Genomic DNA, 25,493 nt, shown 5'->3' with positions numbered 1-25,493 from the left:
TTTAGTTGAATTTACAGCTTTCAGATTTGTGTGACTTATCGCGTAATCGAAATTTAGCTGATTTCTTTTAGTACTCATGTGAATAAATTCACACTTTTCCTTATTCAGGGTCAATTGTCACTTTTCGCACCATACAGATATCTTATCTAAATCATTTTGCAACTGGTTTTGATCATCTGATGACTTTACAAGACGGTAAATGGCAGCATCATCTGCAAACAATCTAAGACGGCTACTCAGATTGTCTCCTATGTCGTTAATATAGATCAGGAACAATAGAGGGCCTATAACACTTCCTTGGGGAACGCCGGATATTACTTCTGTTTTACGCGATGACTTTCCATCTATTACTACCAACTGTGACCTTTCTCACAGGAAATCACGAATCCAGTGGTAGAACTGAGGCGATACTCCGTAGGCACGCAGTTTGGTAAGAAGACGCTTGTTAGGAACGGTGTCGAAAGCCTTTTGGAAATTTAAAAATATGGAATCAATTTGACATCCCCTGTCGATAGCACTCATTACTTCATGAGTATAAAGAGCTTGTTGTGTTTCAGAAGAACATTTTCTGAAACCGTGCTATGTGTCAATAAGTCGTTTCCTTCGAGGTACTTCATAATGTTCGAATACAGTATATGTACCAAAACCCTACTGCAAATCGACGTTAGTGATATAGGCCTGTAATTCAGCGGATTACTCCTACTTCCCTTTATGGGTATTGGTGTGACTTGAGCAATTTTCCGGTCTTTAGGTACGGATCTTTCTATGAGCGAGTGGTTGTATATAATTGTTAAATATTGAGCTATTTTGTCAACATACTCTGAGAGGAACCTGACTGGTATACAATCTGAACTGAAGGCCTTGCCTTTATTAAGTGATTTAAGCTGCTTCGTTACTCCGAGGATATCTACTTCTATGTTTCTCACCTTGGCAGTTGTTCGTGATTGACATTCAGGAATATTTATTTCGTCTTCTTTGGTGAAGGAGTTTTTAGGAAAACTGTGTTTAATAACTCTGCTTTAACGGCACTGTCATCAGTGACTTCACCGTTAATGTCGCGCAGCGAAGGTATTGATTGCGCGTCTTGCCACTGGTGTGCTTTATGTATGACCAGAACCTCTTTGGGTTTTCTGCCAGATTTTGGGACAGAATTTCGTTGTGGAAATTATTAAAAGCATCTCGCACTGAAGTACGCGCCGTATTTCGAACTTCTGTAAAACTTTGCCAAACCGACCTTCTGATGTTGTCACTTCACAACCGACCTCAAGATAATAATGAAGGGGAGAAGGCAGGGAAGACTATTACCTGTGCTACGCTAGAAGATGATTGGCGGGAATTTCCCTGACGAATGGCGGGATGTTTCCATCGACGAGACCACTGTGGTCTCTTTCCCCGCCCTTCCGCAGCTGGGCTGTTGCTGCGCCACTAACGACCTCCACGTCGACGGGCCGTTAAAGTGGACTGCGCCGCCGCCCTGAAACTGGTCTGTCTTCACGTCCACGTTCACGCTCGCGCTCGTCCGTCAGCGCGGCCGTTCGGAATGTCCGGAGCCGCGAGCAGCACGGCTGCCGGGTCGGACGCGAGCGCGCCCAGAGTAAACACGCCGGCCGGCGCGTGATTACTCGATAATTGCGAGCTGTCGGGCCAGCCGCCTTTATTTAGGGGCCAAGCCGCCGGCACGGCCATTACCATAAGAGGCAGAGGAGGAAGAGGGGGGGGGGGGAGAGGCACTGGTCTGCCTTCTAACGAAATGGGACTTGATGACGTTTAGATCCGCCCCCCTCCTCTCTCTCTCTCTCACTCTCTCTCTCTCTCTCTCTCTCTCCTCGACTACTCACCTTGTCGCTGTCACTGAGACCACCACTCTGTTTCAGCTCACGCTCGTAATGGAAAGTAACACAGCCCCGTCCCCTGGCGCTGCTATCTGACAACTTAAACTTGCTCCGAATAACTCGAGTTCTGGCGGCACCGGATGAAGCGCATCGTCGCTGCAACGCTGGATCAGTTCTACCTTTGGTAAAGACTTTTTAAGTAATGGAACACAATACGTTGACCTGGAAAACGAGAATTCATTTATACTTATATGGATATGATGTCTGTTCTTTCGGACATGACCTGCAGCCGTCTAGAACGAAATTAGAATTATATTAATATCTTCAGCTGCTAACGGGCGTTGATATATATCAACGGGGAAAGGTGAAAGTGTATGCCCCGACCGGGACTCGAACCCGGGACCTCCTACTTACATGGCAGACGCTCTATCCAGCTGATCCACCGAGGGCACAGAGGATAGCGCGACTGCAGGGACTATCTCGCGCACGTCTGCTGCGAGACCCACATTCTACCTTGAATGTCCACACACTACATTCGTAGTGTCCCACCCCAACACACTCATTACTCGTGGAAGACATTCTTACCAAGTCCCGTAAGAGTTCGGGGAATATGTGTGCATACGCACAGGAGGAGGAGGTCATGGCCGGTGTTGCCAGAACGATATACATATATGGATGCACACATATTCCCCGAACTCCCGAACTCTTACTGGACTTGGTAAGATTGTCTTCCATCAGTAATGAGTGTGTTGGGGTGGGACACTACGAATGTAGTGTGTGGACATACGAGGTGAGACTGTGGGTCTCGCGGGAGGCGTGGGCGAGATAGTTCCTGCAGTCGAGCTATCTTCTGTGCCCTCGGTGGCTCAGCTGGATAGAGCGTCTGCCATGTAAGTAGGAGATTCCGGGTTAGAGTCCCGGTCGGGGCACACATTTTCACCTCTTCCCGTTGATATATATATCAACGCCCGTTATCAAAAGACAGTATTAATATTATTCTAATTTAGACTTCATTTAAGTCAAAGGCGTCGTCAGGACTGCGCCAGAAAATTGTGGGAAGACCGCTATTGTTTTTTGTACACATAAACGATTTGACGAATTTTGTCGGCAGCGATCTGAGTCTTTTCGCCGTCGTCGCTGTAGTGGACAGGAAACTATCGTCGATAAGTGACTGCAGGAGGATCAGGATGACTTGGACAGAATTTCTGTTTGGTACAAGAAATAGCAGCTTGCTTTGCACGTGAAAGAACGTAAATTAAAGCAGATGGATAAGAAGAGTATTAGTGGTGTACTATATGAGACAGCCACGTCGCTTATTCACCGGCGGAAAAAAATCGCATCACCAAGAAGGAGCTGTGCGACATAAACGAACACAAAAGGTGACGGTCTGTGATAACTGTTTTAACTCATCGCTATTGACATAAGCAATCACAGTTGCTAAACAACAGTCCAACGCGGATGATGTAAGGTTATTTACGGTTCCTTTACACCAGAAAGTCTTACAGTTTGATAATCTGCAAATAATTGTATCAACATGAAGAGAAAGCACGAAGACACTGCGGATTCGCGTTATGGCTGGACAGTAGTTCGAAATGTGATGCGATCGCATTCGGCTTCCGATTGAACCTTCCGATAACAATGCACAGCGGAGCAAGCAATTTCCGCGGCGAGAGATGCTTATCCGACGGGAATCAAATAAGTGTGTACAAATGAAGGAGGCAGTACAATTTCGGAAGGGCTGTAATCCCGCAAGCACACAAAGCGAGGTTTCGACTCATCGGCGCGTCCACTATTGTGGTCGGAATGAAACGCCGCCTCCTCGCAGACACAATAGGCCCTGGCTTATCTCGGTCCAGCCCTCCGCCTTCGACCGTCCCCTCGACGAATCGAGAATTTAATGAAACATACAGCAGAATGATGGCGTGGCAAACATGTTCTGTGAGGCTACGGCAGGAATGAAATGACCGTCGGATCTTGTTGGAGGCTGTATCTACTGCGTTGCGTTCCTCTGGAAAAGGCAGGTAAATAGTATTGTACCACTACAGGGACAAGAGACGTCGTAAAAACGAGGAGCCCACACTCACGCCTTAACAGCCACGTACGCAAATCGTAAAACTTCACGACAGAGCGTCAGGGAGGCAGCGGTCGTAAATTTTGTACGAAAATGGAGCGCCTCAAAAAGGATTTCACGGCTGCTGGATGTGATGAATGCGGCTGACTGCTAAGAAAGCTAAGAGATGCACCAGACATAAAGTAACGAGATTATTTGCGTTAATAAAATGCAAGCATCACGCAGAATCTCCCGGCATTCAAGTGGTACTGAAGGCGTCCCAGTGACCTTAGGCGTTGCGGATGTTGACAGGCGGACTCTCTCTGCTCTGGAACAAAAGCAACTGAAACATGCACATAAACGCGACGCCCTGCTCCCAGCTCTAAGAAACTAATTTCGTGCGTGCAGGGCGGACAAAGAGGTTGAAAGCGATGCACTGTTCCGGCGGGAATGACGAATAGCCGTAGTCAATGAATAACAGCAGCTCAAGTTTACGTGCGGTCTGGTTAGTGCGACGAACTTACACATCTACAGCGCGCAGTACGGTATTGACTCTCCTTGTCGCTGACCAATATTTCCAGCATTACCAATAAAACTGAAACCAGCACGTTGAGGCACCCCTGCAATACAATCACGACACTTTTTATATCTTTTTCCCAGAAATTCCCGAAATGCATGGAGTGCAGGTAAGTCCATGCCCACTGCAATAAAACATGTTATATTTAGCTCCGTTTGTAGCTCTTCTCTGTGTTTAGTAGTTTTAAACATAAATAATACACACAATTTCACGGTCCTCGTGTAAGGAGGAGAAATGCGGACCATCACGTTTCCGACTTTGATAAAGGTCGAATTGTAGCCTATCGCGATTGCGGTTTATCGTATCGCGACATTGCTGCTCGCGTTGGTCGAGATCCAATGCCTGTTAGCAGAATATAGAATAGGTGGGTTCTGGAGGAAATACGGAACGCCGTACTAGATCCCAACGGCCTCGTATCACTAGCAGTCGAGATGACCGGCATCTTATCCGCATGCCTATAACAGATCGTGCAGCCACGTCTCGATCCTTGAGTCAACAGATGGGGACGTTTGCCAGACAACAACCATCTGCACGAACAGTTCGACGACGTTTGCAGCAACATGGACTGTCAGCTCGGAGACCATGGCTGCGGTTACCCTTGACGCTGCATCACAGACAGGAGCGCCTACGATGGTGTACTCAACGACGAACCTGGGTGCACGGATGGCAAAACGTCATTTTCTCGGATGAATCCAGGTTCTGTTTACAGCATCATGATGGTCGCATCCGTGTTTGGCGACATCGCGGTGAAAGCAACGCACATTGCAAGCGTGTATTCGTCATCGCCATACTGGCGTATCACCCACCGTGATGGTATGGGGTGCCATTGGTTACACGTCTCGGTCACCTCTTGTTCGCATTGACGGTACTTTGAAAAGTGGACGTTACATTTCAGATGTGCTACGACCCGTGGCTCTACCCTGCGAAACCCTACATTTCAGCAGGATAATGCACGACCGCATGTTGCAGGTCCTGTACGGGCCTTTCTGGATACAGAAAATGTTCAACTGCTGTCCTGGCCAGCACATTCTCCAGATCTCTCACCAATTGAAAATGTCTGATCAATGGTGGTCGAGCAACTGGCTCGTCACAATACGCCAGTCACTACTCTTGATGAACTGTGATATCGTGTTGAAGCTGCATGGGCAGCTGTACCTGTACACGCCATTCAAGCTCTGTTTGACTCAATGCCCAGGCGTATCAAGCCGTTATTACGGCCATAGGTGGTTGTTCTGAGTACTGATTTCTCAGAATCTATGCACCCAAATTGCGTGAAAATGTAATCACTTGTCAGTTGTAATATAATATATTTGTCCAATGAATACCCGTTTATCATCTGCATTTCTTCTTGGTGTAGTAATTTTAACGGCCAGTAGTGTACTTAAACAAACATACAAAGGCCGATATCCCAAGATTCCTGTAGTGAGATTTATACTAGTGCCAATACGCTAACAGTGCAAGCATTTATTCATTGAAGCTATAAACCCGTCGAAGTTGCACAGACGTTAGTTGTCATGTAAATGCCGACCAATTTCAGACCTTAGTCCACTGTCAAGCCATCCACCGAAGTCCTACCATAACACCATAATGCATGTACGCTTTATGTGCACGCATCAGTGGACTGTCGTGTGCTAATAGCACCTTGCTCTTAACCATTATACAAGCAATGGTGGCCGGCGCACACACATAACTGTTATGGTAGGACTCATGCAGCTGACTTGATAATGGACTAAGTTCCGAAACAGGTCGCCATTTAAATAAAAACAAATTTATGTGCAGCTCTGACGTAATTACAGTAAGTTGCTGCCTACAGCCATCGAGAATGCTGGGGTAGGACTAGCATTCACGTTACAATAGAAATCACATTACCAGTTTCCTAGCGCTCTGGCGGAAAATTATCGAATTTACTTACGTTTCTCATGGAGGTAGCAACGAAATATTGTACATTACACACAAGTTGTCGTTCCTAACGTTTATTGTAGAAGACTGTGTATTTCAGCATATATAGCGAATAATAGGAGACGCGCACACATCATTCATACTGTTATCTCAGAGATATTACACTTTTGTCAAGGATATCATCACATTTGCTTTTTATTTTCGTCAGTTATACTGATTTCAAAAACGCGTGGGCTTCTGCGTCTAGTCTTAATGTACTAAAGTCCTTTTACAGAATAGGCTGTGTCGTAATGAGAAAGCCGGCCGCGGTGGCCGTGCGGTTCTGGCGCTGCAATCCGGAACCGCGGGACTGCTACGGTCGCAGGTTCGAATCCTGCCTCGGGCATGGGTGTGTGTGATGTCCTTAGGTTAGTTAGGTTTAAGTAGTTCTAAGTTCTAGGGGACTTATGACCTACGATGTTGAGTCCCATAGTGCTCAGAGCCATTTGAACCATTTGAACCTAATGAGAAAATAATAAGAACAATACAACAATGGCCGAAGTTTCAACTGAAGTGCTGCCGCCTTCCTCCGGGTCTCGAAATTGCTGATATGATTTCTGGCATATATTTTTAAGAGGTTTCATAAAAATATGAAAATGAAGTGGATTTAATTCTGATTTGTTTTTATTTTTCGGTAATTTTCGAATTCTTCGTAGAAGTTCAATGTTCGAATGGTTTCGATGTTGCGCAGTATCTCTTTTTGTTCCAGTGAAGAAACGAGGAAGATAGAAAAGCCAATTACTACGCGGCCTGTACGGCCTGTTTGTTCTAAAAGATGGTTTTTGGGTAGAAAGGTGTAAGTCACAATTTAGAAGATGGTGTATGTGACTAAGACGCCACACGTCTGATGTGTCGTCGCCATTGTAGGTATTTTTCGAACTAGAGCGTACAATTTCGTCGACTATGCATTAGTTTTCCAACAAGGTCCTTCATTTATTCCATTCTTTTATACGCTAAAGATATGCGTAACTAACTGTGAAAGAGGTTTGCGATAACGCTAGAAGCATCAATCACTTTCGTGTACATACGAAGAAACAGACTGATGTGAAAGGAGAGAACAAACGCCTTATTGACAATAATAGTGTTTTTTACAGAGCGATTATTACAAAGACATATAGTGCCAAACTCATTACGAGTTTAAAGTGCCACTGGGCTACGTATAATCAGAATTAATTACAATTAACATTTTTGTACTAAAATATTACAATGACTTCTGCATCTCTGGAGTGTTGTCAATATTGCCAAACAAACACACACACACACACACACACACACACACACACACACTGTGCTGGCTACGTGCCACCAGTGCCGCTGACACTGGTGAGATATACGAAGGAGCACGAAAGCCGAAAGCTGCAGCAACCAATCACGAATGTAACGCAGGCACACCCTGCGCTGCGGCGTGCAGATCGTAACCTCAGCGAACAATGCTGTCGGCGAGAGCACAGCTGCAAATTTGGAACACAACGCCGAGCGTGACAAAACAAATAGCAGAATCAAGAGACGCGAGCGCCTTGTGTCGCCGATTTACGACAGTTGGCGGCAGTCTCCTACAACACGTCTCTAGGTAGGTCGTAGGCAGCGCAGGGCTGCCAACGCCACGGGGAGTCCCCTAGCGGCGTCAGCCAGCCTGTGTCAGAACACGGCGTGTTTCGAGTGGCCACAAATGTCGCGAGAGCTCGCCGCTGTCGCAACATCCTGCAGTGGCCGAAGAATACGGCCACAGCTCCCCCTTCATTTTCGGTGCCAGCAAAGCCAAACTTTTTGTTATACCCACAACTATACTACAGGATGAACTGCCGTATGAAAACCAAGGCACAACGGGTTGCTGATCTTTTTCATCCTACAGTCATCGTCAATAAAACATTGTACAATTTTCCAACAAAAAATTCGCATTTGAACGCCAAAGCGATTGTGCAAATATCGCCTGTCTACACAAGCTATCATCCTTTTGTTTTTTGTTTTAAATATAGACCCTCCTCCTCCCCTTCCTCCATCACCATGGGCACCCCAGCGAGCTATTCCCTATTGTTAACTTGTTAATGTAATATTCGGTACGCTGATAATTTTTACTTTGGGACCGTGTAATCGCAACTGAATGAAACGCAAATTTTCGCCTTTATTCTTTGAAAGACATCTTCAGCGGCAGATTTCGTGGCTGTTGATGCACATAGTTGACGCAAACCGTAACATCAAAACTAGTTTTCAGTTCCATTTTCGGTGAAGTGTGAAATCGAAATTTTGATGATGGTTATAATAATGAGAATAGTCGTAACAATGGAACAAGAACACAACATGTAGATCAACATCCACGAAATCTGCCACTGAAGATGCCTTGCAAAGAATAAAGGCGAAACGCGAGTGGCACAAAACTTGCGTTTCATTCAGCTGTCATTTAGTTGGTCCCAAAGCAAAAATTATCAGACTGACGTAATATTACACGCAATTAAAGACGATAGGACTACAAAAGATGAAGATTTTAACGCAACATGTCGAACAAAAGGAGCTATATTTAAACCTAATACTATCTCGAGGTAAGTGTATGATATTTTTGCAGCGTAGGCCGCGTGGCACGTTTACTAAGGCCATTTCAGTTCCATTACTGGAAACGCTCCAGATACCGTGGACCCGGATACTCGAGGATGGATACCTCCCTCCGTTTTGGATACCCTGTTCACCGCAATAACAGTGACTGCCTGGTACATATTGTCTACTGCAAGTGTAATAAATCTGTACCTGCTTGGGGACAGTTATCTTTCGCAGAAGCTGAGAAGGGAGCGGGACAGACTTGTTAAAATTCTATGTCGAGCAACAGCAAAGGAAACAAAAGAGAAAGTCGGAAATTTTTTAATTCTGTCAGAAACAAAACTGAATTAATCCTCTACCAAAAAGGAATTATAACATGATTGAAAATGGAAGAAAAACAGTTGTAACGTCGAATTAAAACACGTAATACTGAGAGAACTGTGGTATATTAAATCAAATGGCTCTGAGCACTATAGGACTTAACAGCTATGGTCATCAGTCGTGGTATATTAGCAACTAAACTGTTGAAACTAGTAAAGGAATTTTGTTATTAGGGTATCGAAATAACTGGTGACAGCAGAAGTGTACGGTGTATACAACGTAGACAACCAACAGCAAGGTAAGCTTCTTTTGTAGGTAAAAAATGTTAACATCGAATATAAATTTAAGCGTTACGTTGTTGACCATCTGAAATATGGTGCTCCAGAAGAATACTGAATATTAGGTGAGTAGCTCGGATGACGACTGAACTGAAAAGGGGAGAAAATAAAACTAAACGACGGGGAAGGTCGACGGGACGCATTCCGAGGCACAACGAAATCGTCAGTCTGGTAATGGAAGTCAGAGACACTTGCACGGAGCCCGGGACGCTGTAGGCAGTGGACAGGGTGTTCCAGATGTAGGATAACCCGACCTGACCACCGCTACGTGCACCTTATTCTGCGGGGGCCAAAGCCCATTTCCTTCACAAAGTTTGCTGTCCCCCTTCCAGTCTTGAATTTACTGGATAAAAATATACTCATATTCTTCTTAAGGAGGAGCAGTGGACATCTGATTGTAAGCTAGTGCCTCTTTCCATGGTGCTTATTGCTTGTACTGAACAGGACTTCAGCGTATGCCCTAAATTTTTGTTTTCACAGTCAACAGGCAAAGTAATTAATTTCCAACGACTGGCTGTTGCTTTGTCTCAGTTTCCTTGGAAATCCTGCAACTTGTTTTTCCCATTATTAAATTTATACCAAGGCCCAAATATTTCTTAGACCTATTTGTAATGGGAAAACAGCCAATTCGTTTTGAGATCTAAGAGTAAACACTCCAAAGACGTGAAACAGCCATTAAATTTTCTTGAAGAATGAAGTTTTAGGGTGGAGTCTCCCCTTGAAATGGAGAGTAGCTGTTTTTAAAGGGATGAAAAGTAGCACGATAGTCGGATTACAAGCTTCGAAGCGGTGAGACACATCAACATTAATGTATCAGCGCAGGAGTCCTAGTCTGTGTGTTTGTTGCATGCGTTGATGTCTTGATATGTTTAGTGTTCTATTAATATACTTCAAAACTTTGAACAGAACGAAAAAAATTCAGTTTACAACAACATTACAATAAATTCCATGCAAATATTGTGGGCATTCGGAAGGTGAACTGAGAGATGCAAGTGTACCCAACATTAAAAGCAAGGCGCTCTTTTTAGTGTCGTATGGGAGCAGAGAAATAAATGTCTGAATAGTTTTCCCAACATTTCCGCTGTGGAAATACATTTTTGTTTCCAAGAGAAACACTCAATGGATGAATATGCAGTTAGATCAAGTTACCCCACTGCTTTTCAGTTTGTAAGGGGTTGCGCAGTTTCACCGATTTTCGCGTTATGTTGACAGAATGGAAACCCGGCTACTGCTAGAATTTATACACCCATAGTATGATGTTAGCGTGATTAGCTTCATAGCAAAATTAGTCTCATACACATATGTTTCCTCAATGTAAATCTTCACGACGTTAGAAGTCTGCCGCTGCAATAATGTCGACGTTTGGATTTAAGAGTACACGTTGCTCTTTTACGCAATGAAGAGAATGAAATCCACCCACACAAGCTCAATGGCAGACTTCAACTTAAGAGCTGGTCTTCGATTTAGCATTACTCGAAAAGTGGTACCGGACATTGATCCTTTAGTAATACGCAAAAGTAGGAATATTCACTGACATTTTGTGATTTTACGTTTAAGTTTTATATAAAACGGTAACGAAATATAAATCTGTCAGTTTAAATCAAATGGTTCAAATGGCTCTGAGCACTGTAGGATTTAACATCTGATCTCATGAGTCCCCTAGAACTTAGAACTACTAAAACCTAACTAACCTAAGGACATCACACACATCCATGGCCGAGGCAGGATTCGAACCTGTGACCGTAGCGGGCGCGCGGTTCGAGACTGAAGCGCCTAGAACCGCTCGGCCACAACGGCCTGCCGTCAGTTTAAATTTCGTCCCAAAACGGCAGTCATCGTAAGACTGCAACAGCCGTAAGAAATACCATGTTCCTTACTTATCCACTCAGCGGATTAAGAGATGTGAAGTTCATTGTCAGTTTTCAATGTTGAATTTCGTAGTCTGTTCCCATTAATACATGGTTATTCACTGCTGTGGTGTGATGACCGCGAGCCAGCTTGCACAAGCAGCTGTGCTGAACTGCTGGACTCCCTAGTGTGCCTGTTAGCCGGTTAGACTGGAAGAGCCCCAAGCTCCGTGCAGGTATGACTCTGTGCAAATGTTCCAACCCCTGGTAATGGCGGTGTGTGTGTGTGTGTGGGGGGGGGGGGGGGGGGGGGGGGGGAGGGGCAGCAAAAGCTGTACAGGAAGATCAAGGCTAGGATACAGTCAACAATTTCAAATGGACGTACGGTACAGCACGTACAAGGGGTTGTATATGATAGACCAGTGTTGCTATACCAGTGGTTCCCAACAGGTGGTCTGCGGACCCCCAGGGGTCCGCGAGCTATGCCAGAGGGGTCCGCAAGATGCTATTAGAATAAAAAATTTATTAAATATATTTCGTATGATAACAGATTTTTTGCTTTTGTCTCTCAATATTTTTTCAATAATGAATATGTCAATGTTTTTTCTAAGTACCAAAAATAGAAAATGTATAAAAAGACTTTTAATTTGTTTTTTTGGGTACTTGACACTGTGATACGACACGGTACCAATCATGCTCGATGAGGGGGTCCTCGAGAAAATTTTGTTGGGAACCCCTGTGCTAGACGAATCAAATCTGTCTTCGGACTGACGAGTACACCATAGCCTGACGTGCGCTGTGTACCGTGGACACCAACGATACAAAAAAATGTGGCGCGCCTGTGACTCTCATGCGAGGATCCTTAATTTTCATGTCAGAGTAGTTCCCTCTGTGTGGTGGTGAGGGATAGGGGAGGGGGCGCTGGGGACATTCGGACCACACGAGTGTTTACGACCTGCCAGTCATCGCACGAGGAGCGCTGCCTATCAGTGGGGAAGTTCGCAGGGATGCGGAAAAGCCAGTGCATTCGAGTGAAAGCGCGTCGTCACGCGTCCTCCCTTGTTGGTCGGGCAGGTGGTGGGTGGTGCGAGCGCAGTGGGCTCCGAACAGGTAGAGCCTCCTGCGGCTGCCAAGGCCGTCCGAGAGGCCGCGAGCCAGCGCCACTGACGGGCAGGTAGCGGCCGCGACACGCACGCCCGAGAGCAGCTGCAGCTGCTGCCTGCCTCGCCGTCTCCCACTTCCAGGGGAAAACCACACGCCAGGCGTCGCCAGAGGAACAATTTTTGCTGTGTCAGATAGCCGAAACATCCGCTCCAGTCACAAAACTCGCAGCGCACGGTTACTACAAAATGTAACATGTATTTGTAACTGTTGTTGTGGTCTTCAGTCCTGAGACTGGTTTGATGCAGCTCTCCATGCTATTCTATACTCTGCAAGCTTCTTCATCTCCCAGTACCTACTGCAGCCTACATCCTTCTGAATCTGCTTAGTGTATTCATCTCTTGGTCTCCCTCTACGATTTTTACCCTCCACGCTGCCCTCCAATACTAAATTGGTGATCCCTTGATGCCTCAGAACATGTCCTACCAACCGATCCCTTCTTCTAGTCAAGTTGTGCCACAAAATCCTCTTCTCCCCAGTTCTATTCAATACCTCCTCATTAGTTATGTGGTCTACCCATCTAATCTTCAGCATTCTTCTGTAGCACCACATTTCGAAACCTTCTATTCTCTTCTTGTCCAAACTATTTATCGTCCATGTTTCACTTCCATACATGGCTACACTCCATACAAATACTTTCACGACTTCCTAACACTTAAATCAATGCTCGATGTTAACAAATTTCTCTTCTTCAGAAACGCTTTCCTTGCCATTGCCAGTCTACATTTTATATCCTCTCTACTTCGACCATCATCAATTATTTTGCTCCCCAAATAGCAAAACTCCTCTACTTCTTTAAGTGTCTCATTTCCTAATCTAATACCCTCAGCTTCACCCGACTTAATTTGACTGCATTCTGTGATCCTCGTTTTGCTTTTGTTGGTGTCATCTTATATCCTCCTTTCAAGACACTGTCCATTCCGTTCAAATGCTCTTCCAAGTCCTTTGCTGTCTCTGGTAGAATTACAGCGTCATCGGCGAACCTCAAAGTTTTTATTTTATTCTCCATGGATTTTAATGCCTACTCCGAACATTTCTTTTGTTTCCTTTACTGCTTGCTCAATATACAGATGTGTAACTATTGTAATGAAAAGAATATATCTACGGGGGCAAAGATAAGCCACTACAAGGCAACGGTGAGGAATGCAGTATTATATGCTGCTGAGGCGATGACACTAGGAAGAAATGGGGCAGAACAACTAGAGAAAGAAGAGAGAAAAATTCTGAGAAAAATACTAGGTCCCAAAGGAGGTGGAGAGAGGTGGATGCGAAGACCTAGGGGAGAATTGTACCGGGAACATGAGAAAAATAACCGGGGAAATCAGACTCAAAAGGGCAAGGTCTGCTGGACGGAATGACGAAGAGAGTGTGGGAAACAACAGGGAGGACAAGGGGAAAGACAGGAACCAAGTGGGATGTTGAACTTCGGAAGGACTGTTTGGAATTTGGGATCAAAGTCGAAGGAAAGGAAAATTGGAGGAACAAATATACACCGACCAATATGCCGGAGATCAACGACAGAGAAGAATACAGGAAAAGATTAGTGTGTCACCAGTGGAGCCGGCAGGAGAAAAGGACACTGAAGATCTCGGAAGAAGAGCGGGAGAGAAGAAGAGAAAGAATGAAGCGGTTCTGGGACAAGAAGAGGAAAATGCAGTCCACGAAGGGGCTACCTGTGGTCCTGCAGAGGCCGTAACACAAGTAGAAGAAGAACTATTGTTCACGTTTAATCCCTACTGGACCATGCAATGAACAACAGAGGACTTTTTTAAAGTTCTGGTTTAGCTTCTCTTTGTGCCCATATTCAAAAATGGTTCAAATGGTTCTGAGCACTATGCGACTTAACTTCTGAGGTCATCAGTCGCCTAGAACTTAGAACTAATTAAACCTAACTAACCTAAGGACATCACATACATCCATGCCCGACGCAGGATTCGAACCTGCGACCGTAGCGGTCACGCGGTTCCAGACTGAAGCGTCTAAACCGCACGGCCACACCGGCCGGCTGTGCCCATACTACTATAATTCTCTCAGAATGGGCTCTTTTTCCACTCGCCAGATCAAGTTGTTCCGATCTCCTTGGGTGTTCGGTCCAGTCGTGAATTATCTACTTTCAAATTTTTCTGTCTGGTATACCAAGCTGTTTTATTTCTGCTTCATTCGGCTGCACCGATCCGTCTCATTGTTTCAGTTTTAGATTTACTATGACTTTCGTAGGTTACAAGCTGTGTACTTAATCCGGTTGTGTCCATTCCTTTAATACGTCCATAGAATTTTTTCTTTGTTTTATCATATATGAATACATGTTGGTAAACTTTTCCACTTTTTAGTTGCTCTTCTTCTGTACGTTCCTTCTTCGGTATAATTTGTATCTTTAATTTTTCTAATTGGGCTACTTTTTGTTAACTCTTTTGGATTCCTTCAATTTTTCGGTTTGATATGAGTGTTTTAGACCCATCAAGACATTCTACTTTGATAACTTAATGGTACTGTCTCAGTTATAGGTATTTTGATACGGATTTTTTGTTATAGATACTATTAGTGTCTCTGAAAGTTGTTTCCACTACGTGACAAGGAACTCCGCAATCAGTCTTTTCCAGACCCCTCTCATGAACAGTTGCCTTTACTTGAAATATATAATACGCGAGTCGCTCATTGCATTTTGTCTAATAGAATCCTGCACGCTACTAGACGGCATACATAAAATATTTCTCATGTAGTGTCAGAAGCACTAAAAATTGTTCGCTGACAATGGTCTTTTCTACAGTAAAATAACATCGTTGGATGACTGTAAGGAAATGCGAGCAGATTTCATGAAATCTCCATTCTGTTTATTGGATAGCAGCTCTCTCTAAATGTGGATAAATGCAAGATAATAACCGTAACAGGCAGGAAGAGCTCAATTGTATCAGTATACATGATTAATGGTAAATCTACATAGCATCTCAATGCTGTTGTTGTTGTGGTCTTCAATTGGAAGACTGGTTTAATGCAGCTCTCCACGCTAGTCTGTGCAAACTCTTAGTCTCTACATAATTACTGCAAACTGCATCCATTTGAACCTGCTTAGTGCATTATTCTCTTGTCTCCGCTAGACTGTTTTCATATCCAAAATGGCTCAAATGACTCTGAGCACTATGGGACTTAACTTCTGAGGTCATCAGTCCCCTAGAACTTAGAACTACTTAAACATAACTAACCTAAGGACACCACACACATCCATGCCCGAGGCAGGATTCGAACCTGCGACCGTAACGGTCGTGCAGCTCCAAACTGTAGCGCCTAGAACCGCTCGGTCACAGCGGTCGGCTTTTCATATCCCACACTACCTTCTATTATCTAACTGGCGATTGCTTCATGCCTCACAATGTGTGCTACCAATCGAGCCCTTCTTATAGTCAAGTTGTGCCACTAATTTCGTTTCTTCCTAATTCGATTCAGTAGCTTCTCATTAGATAGCCGATTTACTCATCAAACCTTTAGCATTCTTCTATAGCACGATACGTTAAAAGCTTCTATTCTCTTTTTATCTGAAATCTTACTCTCGCATCCGTACAGGGCTACACTCCATACAACGAACTAACGAATTTCATAAAAAACTACCTAGCACTTAAAACTTTTATTCGATCTCCCCTTCTTGAGAAATAATTTTCTTGCTATTGCTAGTCTGCATTTTACATCTTCTATACTTCGGGCATTGCTAGGTAATTTCCTGTCCAGATACTTTTAGCATTCCATTTCATAATCCAATTCTGTCAGCACGCCTGATATAGTATGACTATATTCCAATGCCTTCGTTTCACTTCCGTCGCCGTTCACGACAAGAAGTCTTCTCCAAACATTACCCATGCCATTCAACTGTTCTTCGAAGTCCTTTGGAGTGTTTCACAGAATTACGATGTCATCGGCAAACCTCAAAGTTTTTATTTCCTCCGCCTGAAATTTAATTTCGTTTCCAAATTTCTTCTTGGTTTCCTCCACTGCTTGCTCAGTATACAGACTGAATAGCACTGGGGTGAGGTTACAAACCTGTCTCAGTATCTTCTCAAATACTGCTTAGCTATGTAGTCTTTCGACTCTTTACCACTACATTCAGGTTTCTGTAACTTATAGATATTTTATCCCCGCTACGTTCAGAATTTCAAAGGGTATATTGCATTCAAATCAAGTAAATATTCACGAGTAATACTAAGAAGCGATACGAAATGAGGCAAACGCACAAATTCCGTAACAGAGAAGGCGTAAGAAAGACTTGGATTTGTTGAAATGGTTCTGGGAAAGAGCAGCGTATCTATAAAGGAAACCACACACGAGACCACCACTTCTAGATTACCGCTCCAGTCATACCACGTACACTAAGATTCTCCGAGAAATTAAATGAAGATCTTGTAAGGCGACAGTTATTCTCCCAAGACCTTCATGGCTAGATCTAGATAACCAATTTCTATGAGGCCTGGTTGACGATGTACCTGCCACCGTTGTACTGTATATCTCTTGCAGGAATCGTGAGAACAATGAGCGTGAGAGGGGTGCGCGCGCGCACACACGCACAAGCACACACACGCACACGCACACACACACACACACACACACACACACACACACACACACACATACACACACATAAGTATATTAGTCTGAGAAAAAGTACACAATGGTTTTTCCGCGTAGTAGGTACTCTTGGCGCGTTATGACGAGCGCCTGCGTGAAAGAGAAGCATAATTTTTCTGAGAAGGTGTTACTTTTTTCTCGGTTCACTGGTCTGCTGCTAACTTTTAGTATTTAAAATGTCACTCACTGTGCCCATTAACCCGTGCAGCACTCTCCTTCTTCGATCACTGGAGAAAAGTGTCTTTTTCGATTTTTTCCACACCATTCACTTTTCGGGGGACAGCGAACTTCTCTTTTCCTGCACCTTCTTTCTAGAAACGTGGAAGAAACTACGTGTTTACGAGCCGAAAGGCGCCGATGTACTGAGGTACAAGTAATCAGTAGTCTGAAATAACACGCCTAGCCGCATTTTAGTGAGGCAAATACGGTATTTGGTGCTTGGTACTTACTGTTAAACGCAGTGCTCTCAGAACATTTGGATGCGATGACAACACGTTCTGGTCTTTGGTTGTGACATCTGTACTTACCTGGAACAGAACAAAATGCGATTAGACACATTGGCTCTTTCGTATGTGTCAAAGCTAGTTTACATACGTACATAACACAGGAAGAAAAAAGTCAACCGCTTATCGAGTGCTGTTACAACATGCATATACAGTATAACTAAAATCTTAAAAATAAACGTTCCTTACCTGGATTTATCCATAACAACAAACGTTCCGTACATACATATACTGAAAAGCACTCCTTTAAAACCGGGAACTAATGACCCTAAATCATCAGTATTGCTACATTTAATAGATCGACGATGACAAACTGTACCATCTTCTGCGCCCTCCAACGAACTTTTATGCACAGTTCAGTTTTAAGCGACTTTTAGCCAACACTTCTAATGTCGACTGCCTAAATTTCGCTACTGTCTAGGGACCAAACTCACTGCCAATCGCTATCGTAGGCCACCGTAGTCGTAGCTTCATTTAACAGACAGGCTGTTACCGTGGAAACATTACTCAAGTATACGCAGATTTTTATTCATTGTTTTAACAGCGGTTTTGATGGAATCACAGAGATGCTGCTTTAATGATGTGAGTTTGTTATTTAGTTTTATGTTTCATGGATCATTTGCACGATAAATAGTAATGATGTGGAACGAGTCATTTTATATTCACATCGCAGATTTATTCATAAATACGGTTCCATGCTGAACATTTACAAATTTTTAATTATGATTATTATTATTATTAAATGTACAAACGTCAGTGACACATTACAATAACAGAAATTCTTCGACGCAATAGAAGGAGCTGTCAAGGAGAAAATTTGTCAGTTAGTTTTCAAATTTTACTTTGCTTACAGGCAGACATTTTATATCAACGGGTAAGTGACCAAAAATTTTAGCTGTAGCATTGTACAAACCTTTTAGTGCTAAAGACAACCTTCAAGTGGAGCAATAAATCTGATATTTCCTTCTGGTATTGTAATCACATACATCACTGTTCCTTTTGAACTGGAGTGGATTATTTACAACAAACTTCATGAGGGAATAAATATATGGTGAAGCCGCATTCAGAATGCCAAATTCCTTTACAGATGTGTGCAGGATGATCACGGATGAGCACCACATACTATTCTTACAGTACGCTTTTCAGCAATGGGACTGTTTATCTTAAAGATCAGTTACCCCGTAACATTATTCCATATGGTATTATTCTATGAAAATATGCCAAATGTGTTAACTCACTGATCTGTCCCCCCCAAGATTTACGATGACCAAATTCAAATTCGGCTGAACTACGTTATTTCAGGAGTTCTAAAATGTGATTTTTCCAGCTTAAAGTGTCATCTGTATGGACACCCAAATTTTTTGATGTTTCCACCTTATTTATTGTTTCTTCACCAAAAAAATGGTTCAAATGGTTCTGAGCACTATGGGACTTAACATCTGTGGTCATCAGTCAACTAGAACTTAGAACTACTTAAACCTAACTAACCTAAGGACATCACACACATCCATGCCCGAGGCAGGATTCGAACCTGCGACCGTAGCAGTCGCGCGGTTCCGGACTGCGCGCCTAGAACCGCGAGACCACCGCGGCCGGCGTGGAGCAATAAATCTGATATTTCCTTCTGGTATTGTAATCACATACATCATTGTTCCTTTTGAACTGGAGTGGATTATTTACAACAAACTTCATGAGGGAATAAATATATGGTGAAGCCGAATTCCTTTACAGATGTGTGCAGGACGATCACGGGTGAGCACCACATACTATTCTTACAGTACGCTTTTCAGCAATGGGACTGTTTATCTTAAAGATCAGTTACCCCATAACATTATTCCATATGGTATTATTCTATGAAAATATGCCAAATGTGTTAACTCACTGATCTGTCCCTCCCCAAGATTTACGTTGACCAAATTCAAATGCGGCTGAACTACGTTATTTCAGGAGTTCTAAAATGTGATTTTTCCAGCTTAAAGTGTCATCTGTATGGGCGCCCAAATTTTTTGATGTTTCCACCTTATTTATTGTTTCCTCACCAAAAAAATGGTTCAAATGGTTCTGAGCACTATGGGACTTAACATCTGTGGTCATCAGTCAACTAGAACTTAGAACTACTTAAACCTAACTAACCTAAGGACATCACACACATCCATGCCCGAGGCAGGATTCGAACCTGCGACCGTAGCAGTCGCGCGGTTCCGGACTGCGCGCCTAGAACCGCGAGACCACCGCGGCCGGCGTGGAGCAATAAATCTGATATTTCCTTCTGGTATTGTAATCACATACATCATTGTTCCTTTTGAACTGGAGTGGATTATTTACAACAAACTTCATGAGGGAATAAATATATGATGAAGCCGAATTCCTTTACAGATGTGTGCAGGACGATCACGGGTGAGCACCACATACTATTCTTACAGTACGCTTTTCAGCAATGGGACTGTTTATCTTAAAGATCAGTTACCCCATAACATTATTCCATATGGTATTATTCTATGAAAATATGCCAAATGTGTTAACTCACTGATCTGTCCCTCCCCAAGATTTACGTTGACCAAATTCAAATGCGGCTGAACTACGTTATTTCAGGAGTTCTAAAATGTGATTTTTCCAGCTTAAAGTGTCATCTGTATGGGCGCCCAAATTTTTTGATGTTTCCACCTTATTTATTGTTTCCTCACCAAAAAAATGGTTCAAATGGTTATGAGCACTATGGGACTTAACATCTGTGGTCATCAGTCAACTAGAACTTAGAACTACTTAAACCTAACTAACCTAAGGATATCACACACATCCATGCCCGAGGCAGGATTCGAACCCGCGACCGTAGCAGTCGCGCGGTTCCGAACTGCGCGCCTAGAACCGCGAGACCACCGCGGCCGGCGTGGAGCAATAAATCTGATATTTCCTTCTGGTATTGTAATCACATACATCATTGTTCCTTTTGAACTGGAGTGGATTATTTACAACAAACTTCATGAGGGAATAAATATATGGTGAAGCCGAATTCCTTTACAGATGTGTGCAGGACGATCACGGGTGAGCACCACATACTATTCTTACAGTACGCTTTTCAGTAATGGGACTGTTTATCTTAAAGATCAGTTACCCCATAACATTATTCCATATGGTATTATTCTATGAAAATATGCCAAATGTGTTAACTCACTGATCTGTCCCTCCCCAAGATTTACGTTGACCAAATTCAAATGCGGCTGAACTACGTTATTTCAGGAGTTCTAAAATGTGATTTTTCCAGCTTAAAGTGTCATCTGTATGGACACCCAAATTTTTTGATGTTTCCACCTTATTTATTGTTTCCTCACAGTGTTTTAACTTATCATTGGTGTAGTACCCCTAAATGTACGAAACTGGTGTGTTACGTCTTTTTAAAACTGAGAGTGAGACCATTTCCAGAAAAAACAGTTAATGGCACTGTCAAGAAATCTATTTCTTCTGTTGCTGTATTGCAATACTAGAACTAATTGTGGAAACCACACATCTAGCTCGTCCTTGCTTTCTTTGTATTCTTCATCCTGATTAAGGCTAGCGACGTGGATTCATAATGCGATAGCCTCGCTGAATAAATCAGCATGTTTTCTCAATATCAGCCAGATCAAGCAAGTCACTCATGTAGATGCTATGACCATACATTTTCGGTCTTGAAAAAAAACGTTACGCAAGTCCATATCTGTATTATCTTTAGCCTTCTGAATCGTAATTTCAGCAGAATGTCCTGTAACAACAACGTGTTATTTATACAGTCTGAACAGTAAAGCGAAAGACTACATCGGTGTCTTATACCCTTTGCTTTCATCCTTATCTTTCCCTCTTTTAATGTCGAATCTAGAAGGTCAGATTCGAATTTTTCAGATACAAAAGACGTTTCTGAAAATATAAATCTTTTAACTGTCATAAAAGCCCAACACCAACAAATCGTGGTTTGAGGCTCTGTAGATGTGCCCTGACTATCACTCTTAAGCGGTGGTAACATAGTTGAGGCTACCACTGCAGAATGCGGTTAGTAATAGAAGATGCAAGATAAGGATTTAACGTCCCGTCGACATTGAGGTCATTAGAAGCGGAACACACGCTCCAATTTACCAGGAACACAGACATAAATCAACCGTGCCTTTCTCAATGGAGCCGTCCCACCATTCGACTAAGCTGCCCCGCCTCTAATGACCTCGATGTCGACGGGAGGTTAAACCATAATCTTCCTTCTTTATCACTAAGGCGACAAGTTGTACATGTGATATATCTCCAAAACATGAACGCGAAATTATTGTGTAATGCTATGCCTGCACTAAAGGTTTACGCGGATAAATCTCCAATAAGAGTTACTAAACGGATAAAATTTTGCGCGAATGTAGATATCTGCGGGAGAAAAACAGAAATAATAATTACATTGTCGTTGAAAGTTAAAGGGCAATTAAGTATTATTACACGATGGTCGTCAAACTGGGTTCATTGCGATCACTGAACACGATTGCATCAGGCTGCGTTTGTTACGGTGTGAAATGTAGCACGTTGACGCTATTTAACGCTATGGTGAACTGACATACAAGGATGAACCAGAACATTATGATCACCTGCTTAATAGCATGTTTGTCCGTCTTTGGAACGAAATATAGCACTGATTATGCTTATTAAGGAGCCGAAAGTTTGTTGGTAGGCTAGTGGAGGTGTGCAGCGTTAGATGTCGACGCACAGGTAACGTAATTTGCATAAATAACGGGCCGCTGATGGGCGCACGCGGCCATGCCGCCCGGATAGCGACCCCATATGGTTTTCATACGAATTATATCAGGCGAATGTGGTCGCCGAGACATCAACGTGAGTTCACTATAATGCTCTTCAAATCACTGCATTACGGTTCTGGATCCGAGACCAGGGCAATCAATAGGGTGAAAGATGACATCGCTGTCGGGAAAGACATCAAGCGTGAAGGGATGCAGGTGGTTCGCAGATGCCAGCGTGGCTTCAATTACTACCACAGGTCCCGCGCAAGTGCAGGAGAATGTCTCCCATAGCATAATACTGCCCCCACCAGGCTGCTTCCGCGACGCGCTGTACATTTCCAGACGCCATTTACCCCGGTGACGGCGTTTGTGGGGTCGACCATCGACCTAGTGTCACGAAAATGTGATTCACTCGAGGAGCCGACACGTTTCCATTGATCGGCGATCGAATCCCGGTGGCCCCAAGTCTACTGCAGTTACAATAGACGATGTCGTTTGGCCAACATGTGAACACGTGGGGGTGGTCTGCTGCGGAGCTCCATGTTCAACAATGTACAATGAACAGTGTGCTCCGAAATACTTGTGCGTGCACCAGCATTGTGCTCCTTCAGCAGAGATGCTACAGATTACCGTCGATCCTACTTTACAGAGCAGACAAGCCTCCGAAACTCACGTTCTGTGAAGAGTCATGGACCTCCACCCATTTAGTGCCTAGTGGAGGTTACACTGTCCTTCTACCTCTTTCCGTATATGCTCAAGCCACTAGCACATGAACATTTGACCAGCTTTGCGTTTTCGAGATACTCGCTCACAGGCCCTGCGTAGTAATAATCTGCCCTTCGTCAAAGTCGCTTATCTCAATGGATTTTCCTCATTTGCAGCCCGTATCTGCGCTAGGGTGATCCCCCGACCCTGTCTGCTCCGCTTACATACTTATGTTAACGTCACGTGCCCGCATAAAGTTGTCACAACTAGACAAGTTAGTAAAATATTTTTTAATAATTTTTCCCGTGTTAATTACTTTACTCGACACTTGTTTCAATTATAAGACAAATCCATGTGCTTCACTATAAAATTTCTCCAGTGAACTTTAACCATACGCAATGTTCTAACAATAAACTACACAATTACTAATATAAAAAAACTGGATTATCTTAACACTTTAGCTTACGTAATTCCTCGATTAATACAATCGCACTTACTCAGTATTTTTAATCAAAAACATCTTATTGCAAAATCCTATCTAAATACTGCTGCCTCTGCTGCACGGCCGACTAGCTTCCATGCTTTTCAAACCAAGTGCGCTGCCAGACTGACAAACACACACTGCCTGAATATAGTTATATCGATACCACAGATGTTGAGTACATTTATCAAATTCGCTGCTCCATTCACATTTATGGCCAAACCTGCCTGAAAATCGTCATGGCAAATAGGATAGTCCCCTCTCATGGTCTGCTGCGGAGCTCCATGTTCAACAGTGTACAATGAACGGTGTGCTCCGAAATACTTGAGCGTGCACTAGCATTGTGCTCTTTCGGGAGAGATGCCACAGATCACCATCTGTTCTACTTTACAGGGCAGACAAGCGTCCGAAACCCCTGTTATGTAAAGAGCGGTGGACGTCCAACTATTTAGCGCCTAGTGGTAATTTCACTGTCGTCCTACCTCTTGCCGTAGATGCTCAAGATAGTAGCACGTGAACATTCGACCAGCTTCGCCGTTTTCGAGATACTCGCTCACAGGCTCAACGTAATAATAATGTGACGTTCGTCGAGGTCGCTTATTTCAACGGATTTCTCCATTTGCAACCTTATGTTCGCTAGAGTGATCCCTCGTCCGTATCTACTCCACTTACTTACTTTTGTTACCACGTCACGTGCCCGTAACTCGACCAGGTGGTATCCAACGCCGCGGTGGGCAATGGTCATGTTTTGCCTTATCGGTGTATATTGGATGTTTACAAATTCCTCCTTTTCGTAAGTTCTTTGGCACCTGTTGATAATTTGCATTTTGTATCGTCTCTATTTCCACGATCACCAGTTTTTTGCTATCGAAACAGAAGACTCATCTTCTACTTTTACTTTCCCTTTCCTAATCTTACTCCCTCAGCAAAAACTCACCTACGAATTTTACTTCCTCCTTCGTAATCTAATTCTCTAATTAACACCTGATTTCATTCGACTACATTTCATTACACTTGTTTTAATTTTTTTGATGTTCATCTTAAAATATTCACAAGGCTCTATCCACTCAGTCCAACTGCAGCACCAGGTGCTTTGCGTCTGTGACGTAATTACAGTGTCGTCGCCAAACATCATTTCTTCTCCCTCAACTTTAATTTGTCTCCAAATTTCTCCACCGTTTCCTTTACTGTTAGAACAATACAGAAATTGAATAACGTTGGGGATACGCTAGAACCCTGTCTCCACTCCCTTCTTAACCACTGCTTCCCTCTTAGATCCTTCGACTCGTATAAACTAGTGTCTGGTTTCTGATCGAGTTGTAAATAAACTTTCGCTCAACGTATTTTATCCCTGCTACCTTCAACATTTCAAGGAGTGTCGGCCAGTGAATATTGTCAAAAACTTTCTCTAGATCATGAGTAATCAACCTTTCTTACTGACCACTCACTTATGCATCTCTGTTAGTAGTAAGGTTTTCTAACCCCCCACTGAGTGTATCGATAATTTTCAATCTTGGGAAGTAACTTTATAAAATTTATGAAGCAGAGTCACGGCTAGTAAAAGCATATAACAATAATAATTAAATATTTCATGTAAAAATGTTATGAAATCCTGATGAAAATATCTTTAAAAGCGCTACTGCCCACCAGGAAAGCTGGATCGCCCACCAGTGGGCGGTAGAGTCCAGGCTGACTACCACTGCTCCAGACCTACAAATGTCACCTCCTACATCTTAGGATCAGTTTTGCCTAGTGTGGCCTCACATTTATCTGGAACCCAAATTTATCTCCTCCGAGGTCGGCTTCTACCGATTTTTCCATCGTTTTGTACATAATACGTGTAAGTATTTTGCAA

The 25,493-nt window shown here is 43.4% G+C and overlaps 1 protein-coding gene and 1 non-coding gene across 2 annotated transcripts in view; both read right to left on the bottom strand.

Annotated features, from left to right (window-relative positions):
- Positions 1-25,493, bottom strand: part of LOC124786947 (tyrosine-protein kinase Dnt-like) — a 567,480-nt gene that overhangs the window by 402,402 nt on the left and 139,585 nt on the right. The gene's annotated exons all lie outside the window — the stretch shown is intronic.
- On the bottom strand, positions 2,208-2,282 carry Trnat-ugu. The gene has a single exon. It is a non-coding gene; the product is annotated as a tRNA-Thr (tRNA).

The sequence above is a fragment of the Schistocerca piceifrons genome, chromosome 1, assembly GCF_021461385.2.
Source record: "Schistocerca piceifrons isolate TAMUIC-IGC-003096 chromosome 1, iqSchPice1.1, whole genome shotgun sequence".
Lineage (NCBI taxonomy): Eukaryota > Metazoa > Arthropoda > Insecta > Orthoptera > Acrididae > Schistocerca > Schistocerca piceifrons.
This window is presented reverse-complemented; position numbering and strand designations above follow the sequence as displayed.